The 16141-nt window shown below is 39.5% G+C and overlaps 1 protein-coding gene across 1 annotated transcript in view; it reads right to left on the bottom strand.

Annotated features, from left to right (window-relative positions):
- Positions 1-16141, bottom strand: part of T265_15695 (hypothetical protein) — a gene marked incomplete at both ends in the record, with an annotated part of 35209 nt that overhangs the window by 14495 nt on the left and 4573 nt on the right. The window lies entirely within an intron of this gene.

Here is a 16141-nt window from a genome sequence, read left to right as displayed (position 1 = left end):
TACCATAACAAACTTTACAAACGCTCCACGTAGATTCATTGCTTATTGCAGCAGTCGCAACTAAATTACTCCAAAGAGATTCAAACTATTATGAATACACGAACAATATACAATGCACAGAAACGTATTTTCCATTTAACATGTCACTTTAAAAATTGAAATATTCGATACTACCGTGAGCTTTTTTAAGCAACTGTAGAAACCTAATATGGCTCTATAGCGCTTCCTGATTTGCTTTTGCAAATGAGAATCTGCATTCTCGCTAGTCACAATGTCCAGTAAATGTGCAGAAAATCTTACCATGTTTTATTGGTCTCCAGAATGGAAGTCTGAGTCCGATCACAACGAGTAATTTGTGCTCTGTGATTAACGGTTGAAATGAGACGTACCTTGATAATGAAAGGTGACTGTTCGACCGTCAACTAATGAGTTCCAACGAAGAATCTCGAATCTTATTGAATGCTCAGGTTTGAGACCAGTATATTGACTTTATCGCGGCTTGACTGCGATAGTGACAAAATGTTCATCATATGAGCGTTTTGCCGTTTGACTCATCCTAAACACGACAAAAATGTGGGCCACATATGTAACTTTGAAAATTGGTTTATTCTGTAAGTTCCATAATTAAAAACGGAAAAAAGTCTATTTGTCATTTTATCTTGCTCTGGTAATTTTAAAATCAAAGCCAGTAACGGTTGGATATCTGGAGTGTCTTTGCACCGATTCTGCTCGCTGCCACTCAATAATTATTTCCACAGGTTCTTTGATAAAGGTTTGCTGAGGTCTACTTAAAACACCAAAGAAACGTCAGTAAATTTCCATATTAACGGTCAGTAAACTGTGGGGTTTCACATTCAGCATCCTAGTAAGCGAACTCACTTACCGCTATTTGGCAGTTCTTCACTTGAGTAAAAAAGAAATTTAACAGTGTGTTTTAAGACACCCAGATAAACCAAATTTGGTAGGTACCTAGTCTTCATGACTCTCGAGTCAGGACTCGTTAAGTAAAAAAATGAATGTCTGTCCATCTTAACATAGCAAACAAAATCATAGTATTGTCTTTTTCAAACAAAAATGACGAACCTACTACATGATTTTCATTTTGGTTTTCATCAGGAGTAAACAATTTGTTATAAATAAACAATTCTGTGTTTTGAAAGCTTGACTGGATCTTCATCAGCAAGTGAGTTTAAGTGGTATAGGCAAGGTTCTGCGCATAAAGCTCTCAATCACTCTGTACGCCGAAAATTCATCTTAGAAGCATTCAAGGATTACTTGAAAAGCACAAATTTACGTAAAATTTTTAGGCTTCAGAAACCAACCAAAGTAAGCGTTGAAACAAATTGTCATTGCACTAGGCTCATTGTTACTTACTTTCCTTTGTTTCCTCTTCGGCTGGTTTTTTAATTTGAACACCAACGAAACGAAACGTGTATGTCCGCTGACTTTGGTTATGATACATGCACGCTTCAGACTAATCATCACGGAAAACTTTACAGTAGTGCAGTGGTATTGAAGTGTTATTTTTTTCAGGTGATGATTTCAATTGCAAGGTACATTCTTGTCTGTGCGAGTAATCATTCAATCACTCAGGTTTAACAAGGAGAACGAAAAACGCTATTCACTGTCGTCGAAAGCTTTCTCCGGTGCAAAAATTATAATTAGTAGGACTTTTAAGTAAAGGGATCGTAAAGACAGCAACGCATCCCGGAGCGTAATCTTGTTTTCCAATGTTACAAACGCTGGAGTGCTTCCACCAACCCAGATGAGTCTTGAGGCCGCAGACCGTGTATTTGTTATTTGTAGTTCAAGGCGAATATATGCCTTTTCAGTGGGCCAAATTTAACGGTTTCATAGTATTCGAACCTAATATATTATATCACGTGTCAGTCGGTCATTCTGGGGACTGTAAGTGTAACGGTTTTTTGTCAGAAATGGCTCAGCTGGCGTGATGGTTCAAGTGATTCGAGCACGATTTAGCTGGCCGGTAGTCCGTGGTTTGAACCCAATCTCTAACCGAAGGCTCCTCCGTTCTACGCTCCCTTTGAATGAAATGGCAACTGGGTACCAAAAGGGTGATCCAGCTGAGCCATTTCCAAAATATTAGGAATGAATCGATCGTTGTTGCATGAGAGGGAAGGTCACTCAATCTCTGCGGTGGTGTAGTGTGCTTCTTATTTCGTCATATGCCTTTTTCATAGAAAGGAAAAAATTTCTGAGGCAACCAAACAAGAAGAATGTAAGGATTAGCCGAAAAAATATTACTTATATCTTTTGTGCGCACCCAACACAACAGATGTTGAGGCGATTACAAAATTCTAATAATTTCTTGAGAACTTCCGATATGAAGCTTGAGATAGGTTCATCAGAATATGCATAGCTTACTAGTCCAGTAGCATCAGTGTACCTCAAACGTAATTACGGTATTAGTTTTCTGACCAGGTGCCATCAACATGTTTCCGGCTAAGTACTGTGATATTTGACTTGAGTTGACTTAACCTAATCAGATACAGTCGTTCAAATCTAGGATCCGAGGAATATGCAATGTAACTTTGCATAGATTTTTCCAGACGTAGTCAGTTTTGCGACCAAAAAAGATATAATAATAGGCGAGCTGTGTTTTTCATTTGGGTTCAACAATTTGAATCAAATCCAACAAAATTTGTCTATTTTCTTGCCGGCAGCAATGGTTACGGGATTCGCAGAGTTTTGTTCCACATTACTAACGTATGAACGGTCACCCCCTGTTACAAGCTCCATTTCGGGCGAGAGTACAGAGTACAGTTGTGTCTGTTAAAGATTTCAGGGGCGCGAACACGGAGCAAAACACGGATCGAACACAATGATGGATATTTTACCCACGTCCAACGTGCGCTAATTTAATAGAAGTAGGACACAGGCCACATGTGCCAGGTCTCACACACGCATTCTTGAGAGAATGCGCACAACTCCAGCCGCACATATCCACCTTTGATAGTTTTTAAACAACAGCGAGGTGCACACTGCATAAAATATGTAATACTAGAACGTGATTATTACGTCTTCCGTTGAAAAATCGCATGGAACTGCAAAAGGCAATAACCTTGCCTAAGTTTTAAATTTAATAAAGCAAGTCCTCCCCATGAATGGAGCGAAATATTTTGCTCGTTATATAGGCTTCTAAGGGGTGGTTTTCTCCACCGAAATTATTAAAATAACAGTACAAGCATTTCAAGTTTGAATTCTTCGTAATCACTGAGCCAAGTGGAACAACAGGTCTTCTGCTTGCTCAAGGTTACCCAGAATTCTGTGCAATTTATAGTTTAGGTGAGGAGACTACACATATTGCTAATGCATGTAGTTTTGAATTTTAAAACGTATTACACGTGAAATATCCAAACGAGAATGCGGCCTTTTGCGTTTCCGGTGAACACGTAAGAGCGGAGCACTGAATTCCAGATGAAATTTCCGTGCAATTTTGTCGATATGTCGAACTATTTCCAAAATAAACTGAGTTTATTTAATTATATTGCGGAAAACTTCGTAGATCAATTTCAGCTCAAATATTGTGGTTGGTAGCAGAAATAACCTGCATTGCAGAATAAGAAGTGTTTGAATTTTCAAAAAACGTATTCGTTGGCATAAGTAGAAAAATGTTTGCATGATAACTTGCCTGATGCTTTGGATAAAATACGGCATATATAAGAGTCAGGAATTTTCAAAAAAAACTCGGATTATGCCTATACTTTAGTGGCCCGGTTGCAACAAGTTTGCAAAGCGTGTCGATTAGTTTCACAATGAAATGTTTCGGTACGCTCAAATATATAATTATTTATTCTCTTATTTTTAAATATTCTTTATCTTGATACAACAAAACTGCAGTAAATCGGCGTGTGTAGGTAACCACTCATTAAATTGATTCGCTAATAGTTAATCCAGAATGGGCGAAAATGGTATCCAAATAGTATTCTAGATTCTAGCGTAGTTGACAGGATACATGGTCGGATACATCTGTGTAAGTGTTACAAATTTGTGAGCCGCTGACTTGTTAAAAGTTAGATGTGCAAAAACTGCGCTTTTTTCGGCTATTTTATGAGTAGAGCTGGGCAGAAACAATAAAAAAGTAAAATGCCCATATAACGCAGACTTACGTGCCGCTTAAAGCAAAACAATTAGGAAAATGATACTAAAAAGTTCGAAAGGTTACAACTTAATTTTGTAAATAAAGCGATATTTAAACAGCTTTCTACACCATGAAAATCTCATGGGTTTGATTCTGAGGTTGGGTAGAAACACACATGTGAGGACACCGTCTTATTTTGTACATCTGGTCAACCACGTTCACCGTGAACATGGTAAGAATTTGACCCATTCATTTGCAAAGCCATCTCACAAACAGATCTCTCATGTAATGTTGGATACAATCGCACTGCGTGCAAACCACCGGTTGCACATTTAAATGAGAATTACAACCATATACCAAATTTCTGATAGATTGACGAACAGGCAAATTCCTGACACAATAAAACGGCTAATGCAGGATCAAGATTTTGCGGAAGGTTTGCGAAATTCCTCGTCCTTCGTTATTTTTCAGTTTTTTACCTTAACCAAAAAATTTCAAGTTCTGAAACGTTTGTGTTGCATGTGATAAACTAGTGACTGTAATATTTGCAGCATTTTTCGCCACATTATAACAGAAAAGTTAATTCAAGCCGCCATAAATATAAGTATGTGCGCGTGAGCTAATGTCTGCTCTCTTAATCGTTTCAGGCTGCGAGTGAAACAGAGCTCTTGCTGAAAATATTACTAGAAGTTTATTTCTGGCGGAGAAAAGCAGATTCGCAGCTTGCAGCCTGCGTATTTTAATTCAAATTCAGCTAAATTAAAGCATAACAAAGACACTTACATGAAGCTGTTGTGTGAAAAAAGCCGCACAAAAGTGGTGCGGTTTCCACGAAATAAACATTGTTTCTTCAATGGGAAGAGGTTGTTGATTAAACGGCCAGTGCACGTGTTCATACAAAAGCTGATCTTTTAACATCGGAGCATTTTTAAACACCAATCGCACCATGTTGATTCGGGGAGCATGTTTAAAATGACATTTGTTTGTCCTAACCCGAAATGAGTCGAGACTCCAGGAATGCCAGTGTCATGGATATNTGCCAAAGATTAATAAAATTATTGTGTTTTCCAACGTGAATGAAGTACAAACGGTTGCTCCATCTGCTCGAATAAAATATATATAGACAGAGTTGAACCACTATGCATGTATCTCCAAATCACACCTGTCACTCTGAGAAAATTAGTTGACCTAACGTTCGCCAAATAGCTTCGACAATTAGCTGTTACTAAATGGCGATTTTGCACACACTAGTCAAATATAGATATGCTCACGTGCCACTGTTTGTAGATTGAGGTGATAAGGTGGAATTAATATCGACTGAAAAAATATGTTAGTGTGACGGCGGATACCGCTGATAAGACCAGCCTACTACGTTTATATGTAAGTCGGCTTTGCGTCTATTGCGGATTTACTATGTAATTTGTTGAATTGCTTCGCAGCAAGCGTTTGTGTTTGAGTGGTAGTCAACGAATATCCAAGAGGTTTGGGAAGACGCGTTCAAAAAGAAGATGGATATTCGGCTTGTATGAACAAGACACACATGAGAGTTTTGCTCTTCTGTTTAGTTCTATAAATGTCAAGTGGGTGTTTTTCAATAAATACGTCCGCAGCGTAGGTCTTCTTCACTTAAGTAGTAGTGCGTCACGCAAAGTTTGCGATACGAAATTCACAATCACAAACGAAGTTGGAGCCTTGTGTTTGCATTCATAATGTCAAAATTTCCAAAGTGCACTTTGAAAATTACGGCCGTGTCTTATACATATTATTTTGTTCCAAGAAGCTACCAAACAAAGGCAACCTTACTCGATGCCTTTTACTGTAATCGGGACACACTTGCGTATAATGATTCATTACAACACCGCATTCGGTTATGACTCAAAGCTCGTTTTTGTATTGCAATCTTAAATATTACATCCTTCGGCAAAGGCTTTGGGTTGGATTCCTTATGCTTTGTGGCATCTGACCAAACAGATCTCTGCATTTTGGAATTTTCGTGCATAATGATGTTGCTAAATTCCAAATGCGTCATCAATGTTCTAATTTTCTGCCCCTGACAGTAAGCCTACAGGTTTGATAAATTTGTGAAGCCGATTAAATTGCCAAAGTAACTATAAACTTGCGTGCTATATTTGCGCCATGGGTTTGTTGGACACGAGTTATTTTAGAACAGTTGAAGTTTCGTGTATAAACTCTAATGTGTAGTCCACATAAACGGTGCTTAAAAATTGCCCCGTTGTATTATAAGGTGCCTTCACAGGTTTGTTTGCTTACGGTTAAACGAATTTAAGTTTGACAGATGTCAAGGGCATATGAATAATTTTATGACAAAACTTAGCCAACCATCAATGTAACAACGATTGGAAAAAATCTAAGTTTATTAAAACCCTCTGTTTGGCCTATGTTTAATGAAACATATATGCACATTTGTTATATCTGTTGAAGAATAAAGAGCTAGTTAACGGGAGTGATGGTCTTCTAAACAAGCCATTTGTTGTGTGCATCATGTTCATTCCAATCGCCTCATTTTGCCCCATGCTTCATTGGAAAAGATCTGTGTGTGCTTCTTTAAATGTGCGCACGGACGCCATAATAATCCACAAGATGTTTTGTATGGGTTGCGTCATTTTCTTTGCAAAACTTGAGTAGATTCTATTTGCAAATCAAAATGGAACTCACAGGATGATAGACAGTTTTCAATTTTGGTAAACAAAACAGATTGCACATATTTGAAGAGTATCCAGCCATCTCTGAAGCGCTACGCACAAGGTTCTGCAACAGTTGAGCACGTCTGATGTTGCGCTTGATATGGCGTGGGCTGCTTCGGGGCAGGTCATATTGTTATCAAATATTACAGACTTACTTGCTGCGGTTGTGCATATCGGAAGAGCATAATTACGCAAGATTCAGCCAGATGCAACTAGCAAATTATCCAAGGCTTAAACTAACACATTTTCCGCTTTTTTGAAATGTAACGGTTACCAACTCAAACGTACCAGTTTTTGAAAGTTCCGACTCTTGAATTTTGAAGGCGAAATAGTGTGTTCGATGTGTTATGTTTCATGTCAAATAAGTAACAGGAACCGATCCGGTAGGAGCATCTGGAAAGCCTCAATGCCGTCGAATCTGACAATATAACAGAAATGAGCGGCTGTTAAGTTCTTGCTTACAACCGGTTTAAGAAATAAACAGGTTTGAAGAACAATGAAGGGCAATACGCGAAAAGTCAAAATAAATTAATGTCGCCGAGTAACGAGAACAACGATGAACAAGGAAAAAAATACAAAATAAAAATAAAATCTCAGAGCGCCTTGAGAAAACGTCGGTCTGCCGTGGTGAGTCTGATTATCTTTTTCAATTTCCCGGACGAGACTACATCATAGACTACATGAATGACAATCACCAGTGCTGATTCCAAATTGTAATGTTCCCTGTCTAACGAAAGTGCATGACAAATTATGCACTAACGACAATACCAGAGCTACCCGCTGCCGCTGTGCTCAGAAAATGTTGTAAGCAAACATATTCTTTCATAATATGTTATGTATACGTATATATACTAAATAAGAATAAAAAATATTAGCCAAATAGTCTACATCTGTTCAAAAAATATATATACTAAATAAGTATAAATGTTAGCCAAATAGTCTACATCTGTTCAAAAACCACTAAGTTCAAATATTTTCACACCAACTGCGGGCTTTCAGCTTAATTCATCTTTCACCGCCTTGCGCTGGAGACCAAGGGATTATTGAACATTTTTTCAGCAAACTTATTTAATTTTTTCACGCAAACGAACGTATAAAGTGATTTTGCAGCAGAAGCCATTGGCAACCACGTTAAAGCGCACCTTATTGATTCTATGCGGATGACATTTACGGAAATTTGCTGTTGCTGAAGTCCTAATGTTAAGTACACCTAAGTGAAATATTGTGCTCTTCAACTGAACTTATACGACAGAGGATGAATGAGGTCACTTAGCTGATTGCGAAGATATAGGAACGCACGAGTGGAATCATATATATACCACATTTCAGTATGGAAGCTTACATTAATTTAAACATTCATTGACTTAAATGTTTTGAAAGGGAAAAACGCGAGGCATGTCGTGGATGAGAAATTTGCAGTATGCACAGCATGAATGCCGTAGTCTGTCAGTTTCTGATGCCCTGGACTTGCGTCATAATCAATATTAGTATGTCTACCTTATTCACACCCTGAAAACAATATAATATTATTTCCGGCGACCACTATATAATCATTAATTCTTTGTTAGTTTTGGTTGAGCAAATACATAGCGTTTAAAGAAATAATGTATGCAGGACGATGAAACAAGAATAACTGACCTGTTCTCGAAAGTTAAAAAGATTTCAAACATTCGGCAAAGCATTCGTCAATACAAAAGGAATGTTGATTCTGATAGCACAAACGCCTTTAGCTAGGAAACATAGAAACTCCAAATATTACAACGTTTTGTTTAGGGAACGCTTGGCATTTAAACGGGCAAGCCTTATTCTACTTGCGGGAGCGTCTTATCGGGAATCAGCAACCTTACTACTAAACTCATAATCACGATAACTAATTTTGCTATCAGGCGAATAACCAGGAGATATCAATTAACAAGTTCTGGGGAAAATATTCTAAAATGTGTTGACAGCAAGAGATGTTTCTAGTACTGAACAAGTAATACACGCCTTAGGCCCGTAACACCGATTTTGTCATTATGAATGAAATTTTTTTTTATTTTTTGAACAAAAAAGAGACTTTAGACTTCTGTCTGTTTTACTGTGTAAATTCTCTGCGCACATTCCGCAAACCACCTTGATATTTATACGGGTAGACCATGAGCGTGTGCAAAACATTTCAGAGGAGCAATGAACCACTGAAAAACGTCAGGTAACTCCGCTTACGTGCGCTCAGAATTCTCAGAATGCGGTATAATCGACAACTCTTTAGGTGTCTATTGTCAGAGTATATTTATATGCACTTTACATGATTTCCACAGCTCGTCGCACTTCGATGAATGGATTTTATTCAACGCGCAATCTAACTGAATCGCCCTCGTTTAATGATTGTTTTATTTGCGTTATATGTTTGGCATACTCATCGCAACTCTCGAAGGCTTTATACAATTATGATAAGGATCTACCGAGACCGGTATGGTCGTGCACCCATCCAGGGAGTGTACGTGCTCTGAATGTTCGCAACTCTCGAAGGCTTTATACAATTATGATAAGGATCTACCGAGACCGGTATGGTCGTGCACCCATCCAGGGAGTGTACGTGCTCTGAATGTTCCATCACAATATGCAAAACTATAACCAAAATTATGAATTTGAGACAGATCAGTTTGGCCAGCTGTGAAATATTGCCCAGGCAACAAACAGAATCACCGGTTCGAAAAGCAAAATCATTGATAAAATTTCCAATACTGGCTAACACACTCGAGCATTGCTTCATTCTTGTGCTCAGTCTACAATAAAGTGATGTTAATCAGAACACGAGAAAAACTCTAGCATGCACTTCATGGTGATATATAGTCCCTCTTCTGTAGACTTTGCAGGGAAATAATATCATCGAGAAACAGAAATACGTAAGCTGTCTAAAACTTTAAATTTGAAGCCTGTGCAATAAGTTTTGTGCTTGTAAAAAATCCTGCAGAAGGTTGAGGTCCATGTATTTGATGTTCTTTAACTGCTTGAGGATGTGGCTGTTAAAATAATGCCTGCTATTGAAATGTGGCCTTGTTTATAGATTCAACGTCTTCCCTGTGTAAATGTGTAGGTTATTTGTGTGGAAAATTTTGCTCTGGAGAATATAGTCGATTTAAACAATTTGGAGCAGAAAATACAGCTTCAAGATGAGCAAAAAATTATTAATTTAGATTATTTCCGATGAATTATTGTAACCGCAAATTTTTGGTAGTTTTTTAGTCTTGTCCTTCCTAGAAGAACCCTGTGACCATCGTTTATCTCTTCTGCTCTAAACGTTCCCTCACTTGATCGGAAGTGCTTTCAGGTTATGCACCAGATAGCCCTGCATTCATCATCGAAAATTAGATACGTTATTTTTCATCTGCCAGTAAATCAACTCTTACGTCATCAGACGTGCATTACACATCTATGCCCCTAAAAGAAAAACGGTTGATCACCTTTGTTACTGAACAGTGGCAAACAACTACCATTCACTAATTTAAGTGGTTATCCTCTGATGCAAACTGAATATGGAACTACTGCTTACTGTTATCTTCTAACATCAAAATGGCGGCTTGCCAGGGGCCGCTCGATGATCCTAAAACTAGCCAAAATTGTCAGGACTAATCTTGAAATTGTTCACTTGAATTAGAGCAGAAACCATTCAGCCTTACTGCTAATACCTAACCGCCATTCAAATCAACATGTGCAACAAATCAGTGAAGTCTTCCACTGTGTAGATGTTTGCCCTGATGCGAATGAACTGTGGTACACTTAAAAGATTGGTGCACCAAAAGCCTACATTGCCAAGGCAAAAAGCTAAGTTCAAAAGCTTTGTGTTAACAAAGCAGGAACAAAATCGGATCCATTGCCTATTAAACACAGCGGACAATGTGTGACTTGATGACGCGTCTTAAAAAGAAATACTAACTGTCACCAACGTCCTTGGAGGTAATGGGTCCAACTAAAAGTTTATAACTAATTTTCTTACATAGGTGGCCAGTGACATCTTTCACTCATTGCACTCACTCATTCCTGTGCATTTACACTCTGTTCATTCAAATATGCTATTATGCTCTGTTATCCTTTGCAACTACATGAATTGCAAAGAGCCTGCCAAAACAATTCGCCAACCCATATGTGTTACTTTTCCAAATGGACTATTGATCATATTTGACGGTATAATAATCCGCCTGGTTTGGTTGCACCGTGATTTATAGATCCGCAGAACGCCAGAATACTTACGCCAGTTGACAATCTCAGTGGCATTCGTTCATTCCAATATATACACGCAGGAGCCTAACTTGAACACATACTCAAAATTTGTAGCGTCGTTGACTCTCATGCCGGGTTTTCTCATTGTTTGGGCACGCCACATAGATTGCAGGCAGTAAACAAGTGAATGTTCCCGCGACGCTTTACCAGATTGTTCTAGTTGGCCAACTGAAAAGAACTAATTCAAAGGAGTGAATTGCTCTGGAGAAAAAACAGTGTTAGAACTAAACGCGTTCAAATCCCAATACATTACTACAATCTGGATACACAAAACATTTAACCGCATTGTTAGTCCCAGAATTCCACCGCTGAAAAAGCACTTGATGTCGTGTATGTCCAATTATGTGTTCAGACCATGGATACAGGACAAGTATTCGCGCGACAAAGCATGACAAGTTTTGAATAAATGAGGCGTACACTTTGGCTTTTAAGTGGTAATTATTACCAATGTTTTTGTGTTACTGGGAGTTTCTGACCATATGTAGCTAGCAACATATTCCTTTGTTACCATGTTTTATTTGCCATCACTTCACACCATTACACGCGGACCCAAACAAACAGTATATTCAGTTTTTCGGCGCGTCGGACGGAAACCCCGGTAGAACTTCTCGCAGCTTCCGAAAACCTTAAAATGCCTTTTACCATCGCTTGAGTTCTGTGGCATTACGTGTACATCATCCACACGGGAAAATATTCGAATATAGAAAATATTACATTTTGTGGTAACACACCATCATTATAAGCCCAACTTAGGGGCATAGTTTTGCGTATCTCGAAGCTCCTTTTTTGTGATAACGGAAAACCTGCACTTTGGATAATATACAAGTCCTCTAGCTGTACTCAGTGAATTAAGGCAATGGTGGGCCAACCAGCACAAACGTCGCGGTACATTCCCAACAACCTCTACGGAAGCGCTGCAATGTGATCTGCTATTTGAGTATACACGGGAAGTTGTTCTACAGTCCCGACCTTCGTCTTAGGATATGGTGTATACATATGGGCAGGATTAAAAAACACCGAAAACTATCGAAAAACAATGACCCAGGCATTTTGGGTGAGACGTAAAATGCGCTCCACTCCAGCAAGCATAAACAATATATCACCACACTGCTCCGTGAAAGCACTAAATTATGATTTGTGAGGGCAAGTTGTATGGCAAAAATGTCTGCAGAATCAAAAGTAAATACGCCATAACATGTCACCGTGAGGCGCAGGGCATTCGCTGAATCGGGATGTTTGTCTCATTGATTATTCAATTTGATATTCACAAGGTGCCTCCAAGTATTGCAAAACGCGTTTCTCAGTGCGTCAGTTGCGTGCATTTAAAAAATATTGGCGGTCATCAGAAATTTGCCCGCGAATAGACAAATAAACACCTTAGCACAATAGGTTGTTGCAAACAAGTGGTTTGTAATAGGTCTGCTGTATCTGTTGCTTACGTTTCTAACCGAGATACTGTAGCAGATTTGCATTGATTCGAAAGTAAATGAGATTCAAGTCTACGATCATAGTCGCACCATTCCGGTTCAGGTTAAGAATATTTGTCAGTCATGACAAAAATGTATAGAAACTTTGCTCGTTGAAGGGTCATAGTAGCTTATAACGCAGTTGGATAAGTGGACGTTGCCTACTTGTTTTGCCTACTTGATTTTCTTAAACAATACAGACCGCTTAATTGTTTTTGGTGGAATCTAACGTTGCCAGTTGTATGGAAACACTTAGTGCACCCTCAGGAAGCGTTGGTGTCTACCTTGCCACTTCACCAGCTTCATTTCTTGGTGCGCTAATTAATGGTGAATTTTTTTCCCAGCTTGCACGACATTAAAATGTCAGCACACTGGTATCCGGAAACAAAGATACGATAACTTGTCGCGACAAAATAAAGGGCGCTGGCACAATACATCAACATATTTTGGCAGAATGTATTTCCGACCTTATTTTTGCACACCAACTTGCACTTCATACCTGCAAATGTCACAGAAAGCTGAGTTTCCCCGGTTGTCAATTTTGTGCCAGACAAAACATGCCAGGTTTAGCAAATTAGTGATCATAACAAATTTAACGTGAAATAAACAAACCAAAACTCCAGCTCACGACACCCTTGAAAACAACGCCCTGGTAGCATTTGCGGAAACCTTTTGCTGTGCTTTATTACAACCCAGTGGATAAAGCAGGAATAAATGTGTTTAAAGGAAAGTCCGATTTAATTCCATGAACAAACTTGCACTTTTTGTCCTCGACCTATAAACCCATAAAATGACCATTTGTTCATACTAACTTCGCCAAGTGGGAGGCTTAAAATAGTTTACCACGCAGTTGGTTACGTGTAGGCAACTTTCCGTTTACACGTTTATCAGGAAAAACAGCTTTCAAAATTACATTCGCTGGCGTCTAACATATCACATTAAAGAGCACCGTCGATTTCGCTTGAAGGTGCGCAGCAGGACATATCATTATATCAGATTTATAGCTCTGGAGCAGCGCGTAGTAATCAGGGGATGTTACAAACAGGTCAGAGCAGTGTGCATTTATTCTTGAAGTCAGTCGTTTTCTGCTGCAAACTCTGTAGAAAAACAAAACATCTCGTCTACTTATATATGTGAATTGCAGCCGAAACACTGATTCACATATTTGTTCATAGCCATATTACTCTCGTTTAAACGGCCGTGTTCCTGTTCTGGCCTAATTATTCCGATAAGTCCACACCGAAGGGAAACACTGGATTCAAGTTTTGCTCTTATTAGGGCTCATCAGCAGTGCATATCCAATGGCCGTGCCAGGATTTGAAGCCCAGACATCTGACATGCGAGGCAAGCGTGTCACCACTATTCCACCAGCGCATGTTGGACGCATCTGAATTATTACGTCTGAACAGTCGAATGTGTTCACACCTGAGCAATGTGATTTGTGTGCCCGACTCATCGAACGACGACCCAGTAAATGTCCTGGTTGTGACATTTTGTTTTGTCAAATCTTAGAACGTGATAGCCAAGGAAGTCATTTTTCATGGATGGCGAATTTATTCATTTGCATCGCTACAAAACAGTCAAAAGCTGAATGTGGATCTAAGGATGGTAACATTTTGTTTTTCGCACTATATTTTGGCCCTTTCGCTTTCTTTGGGGATCATGCCAGCTAGGAACCATGAGAATGTTACAGTTGAACGATATAAATTCTTGTTGAGTGGGCCGCCAGCGCCAGCATCCACCGCCTTGCAATGTGAGATCTAAAGAAACTAAATCGGCAGGTTCGAACAGCTCGCACTTTCGAAATTTCCAGAAATTCGAGAGCAATATCCAGTACGGTTACCTATGACACCTGAGCGCTGGGAGCTAGCTATCCTGGTATGGACCTCTCATAATGGCAAATGGAATTTCCCAACACCCGAAGTATAAACTCTGTGGATTCCAAAAGTCGGAGCTTCGGAGCTTGGATGCGTTACCGATCATCACCTTTGATGAAGGACTCATATTTTGGTGACAAAACTGCGAAATGAAAGCATTTCGTGCAGCGAATTTTTGCACATGCACGCGACCAGGGATCGACCTTAGAAATCGAGCTGTCCGTGAATATTGGGGAGATCTCGGGCGGTTCAAAATGTGTCTTAATTGTAAGCACGAGGACGACATAATCGGATGTGTACTTTTCCTCCAGAAAACATGAAATCAAATACAACAACGTAGACGTTCACGATGTTCCGGATTTGATTCACTGGCTCCCTCACAACAACAACCAGTCCAGCGGAACAACTGCACAACAAACAAACGCAAAATAAACCACTATGACAAAAATGACTCCTGGCATGTCTGTTCACTCACGGTTCTCAGTTTGGAATGGAATGATCACAGCCGTAACTCTTAAGATTAGGAACCGAAACGTTTGATATAAATTCTCGCGCAGCATCATACTAGATGCTCAGAGATCACCTCCAACTTCTCGGGCAGTTTAGACTTGTAACAGACGACGGAAATCCTAATTCTTTTTCAGTCGCGAAGCATTATCATTATCATCATCACCATCCACATTATCATCATCATCATCATTACCATCATCATCATCATCAAAGACAGCAACATAGTGTTGACACTCATTCGCCATTGCAGTACAAACATGAAGTAAATCATAGATGTATTAAAATTTTGTATCTAGTCAGGCTTTTTAGGTGCCTACAGCTCCCACCGCTTAATCAGACAATCTGGAAAGTAACTGACAGCACGAACGCCACTGTCGTTGATCAGCCGCCATTCATTGCAACGTTTCCAGTCACTCACAGACGGGGTCACGTGGAACTTATCCCGAAAGGCGTACATCATCAACAACACCCAAACTCATCGTGATCTATTTCACGCCTTTCTGCCAAGTCATGTGTTGTCCACCTCGCGGATTGCGACATCCTATGGGAGGCCTGGAGAACAACATTCGTCTCGTTAGCTGGTGTTTCGTCACGTGTAGCACATGACCAAGCCATCATAGTCGGTGGTGCTGGATGTTGTTGCCTAGGCATTCAGCTGTTGAAACAGTCGAAGGGTACAAAACCTTGCACGATTAACTGAAATAGGGTTAAATGTGAATTGTCTCCTTTGTATTCATTCTTTTCGAAATTTATCTACCTGCCTCTGAGTGCTCAAGGAGCTCTGTCCACACGTGCATATACGATTGTACACCCTGGTTAAAAACATTTCGAGAAGCTTCAAATAACGTAAATGGTTCCACCGCATCTTTGGAAATGCTCACCAAACCTGTAGCGTAAAGCAGACGAGGTCTGACCTAACCCTTATGCTTCCAGATAAGCTGATTGACGTGGAAAACATATATGCTAACTTAGCAACTTTGTAGATCCCAGCGGAGTGTCTACATATGGGATTTCTTCTCGAATCAAAAAGGCCGGAGGGTTTTCTCGTGAACACGGACACCTATCATTTCAATGTAGTGACGGTTTATCCGTCAACAGCAGACTTTGCATCGCGGCAAGGCATCTCACACTGCATTACGGATCAGAACTGTTTCGTATGGAGAATTGCCATGGAAAATATCATTCGTTTTTCACTAGTGTCTCCAAAGCATGAACCAAGTT

This window comes from Opisthorchis viverrini, assembly GCF_000715545.1.
Source record: "Opisthorchis viverrini unplaced genomic scaffold opera_v5_746, whole genome shotgun sequence".
Taxonomy (NCBI): Eukaryota; Metazoa; Platyhelminthes; class Trematoda; order Opisthorchiida; family Opisthorchiidae; genus Opisthorchis; species Opisthorchis viverrini.
This window is presented reverse-complemented; position numbering and strand designations above follow the sequence as displayed.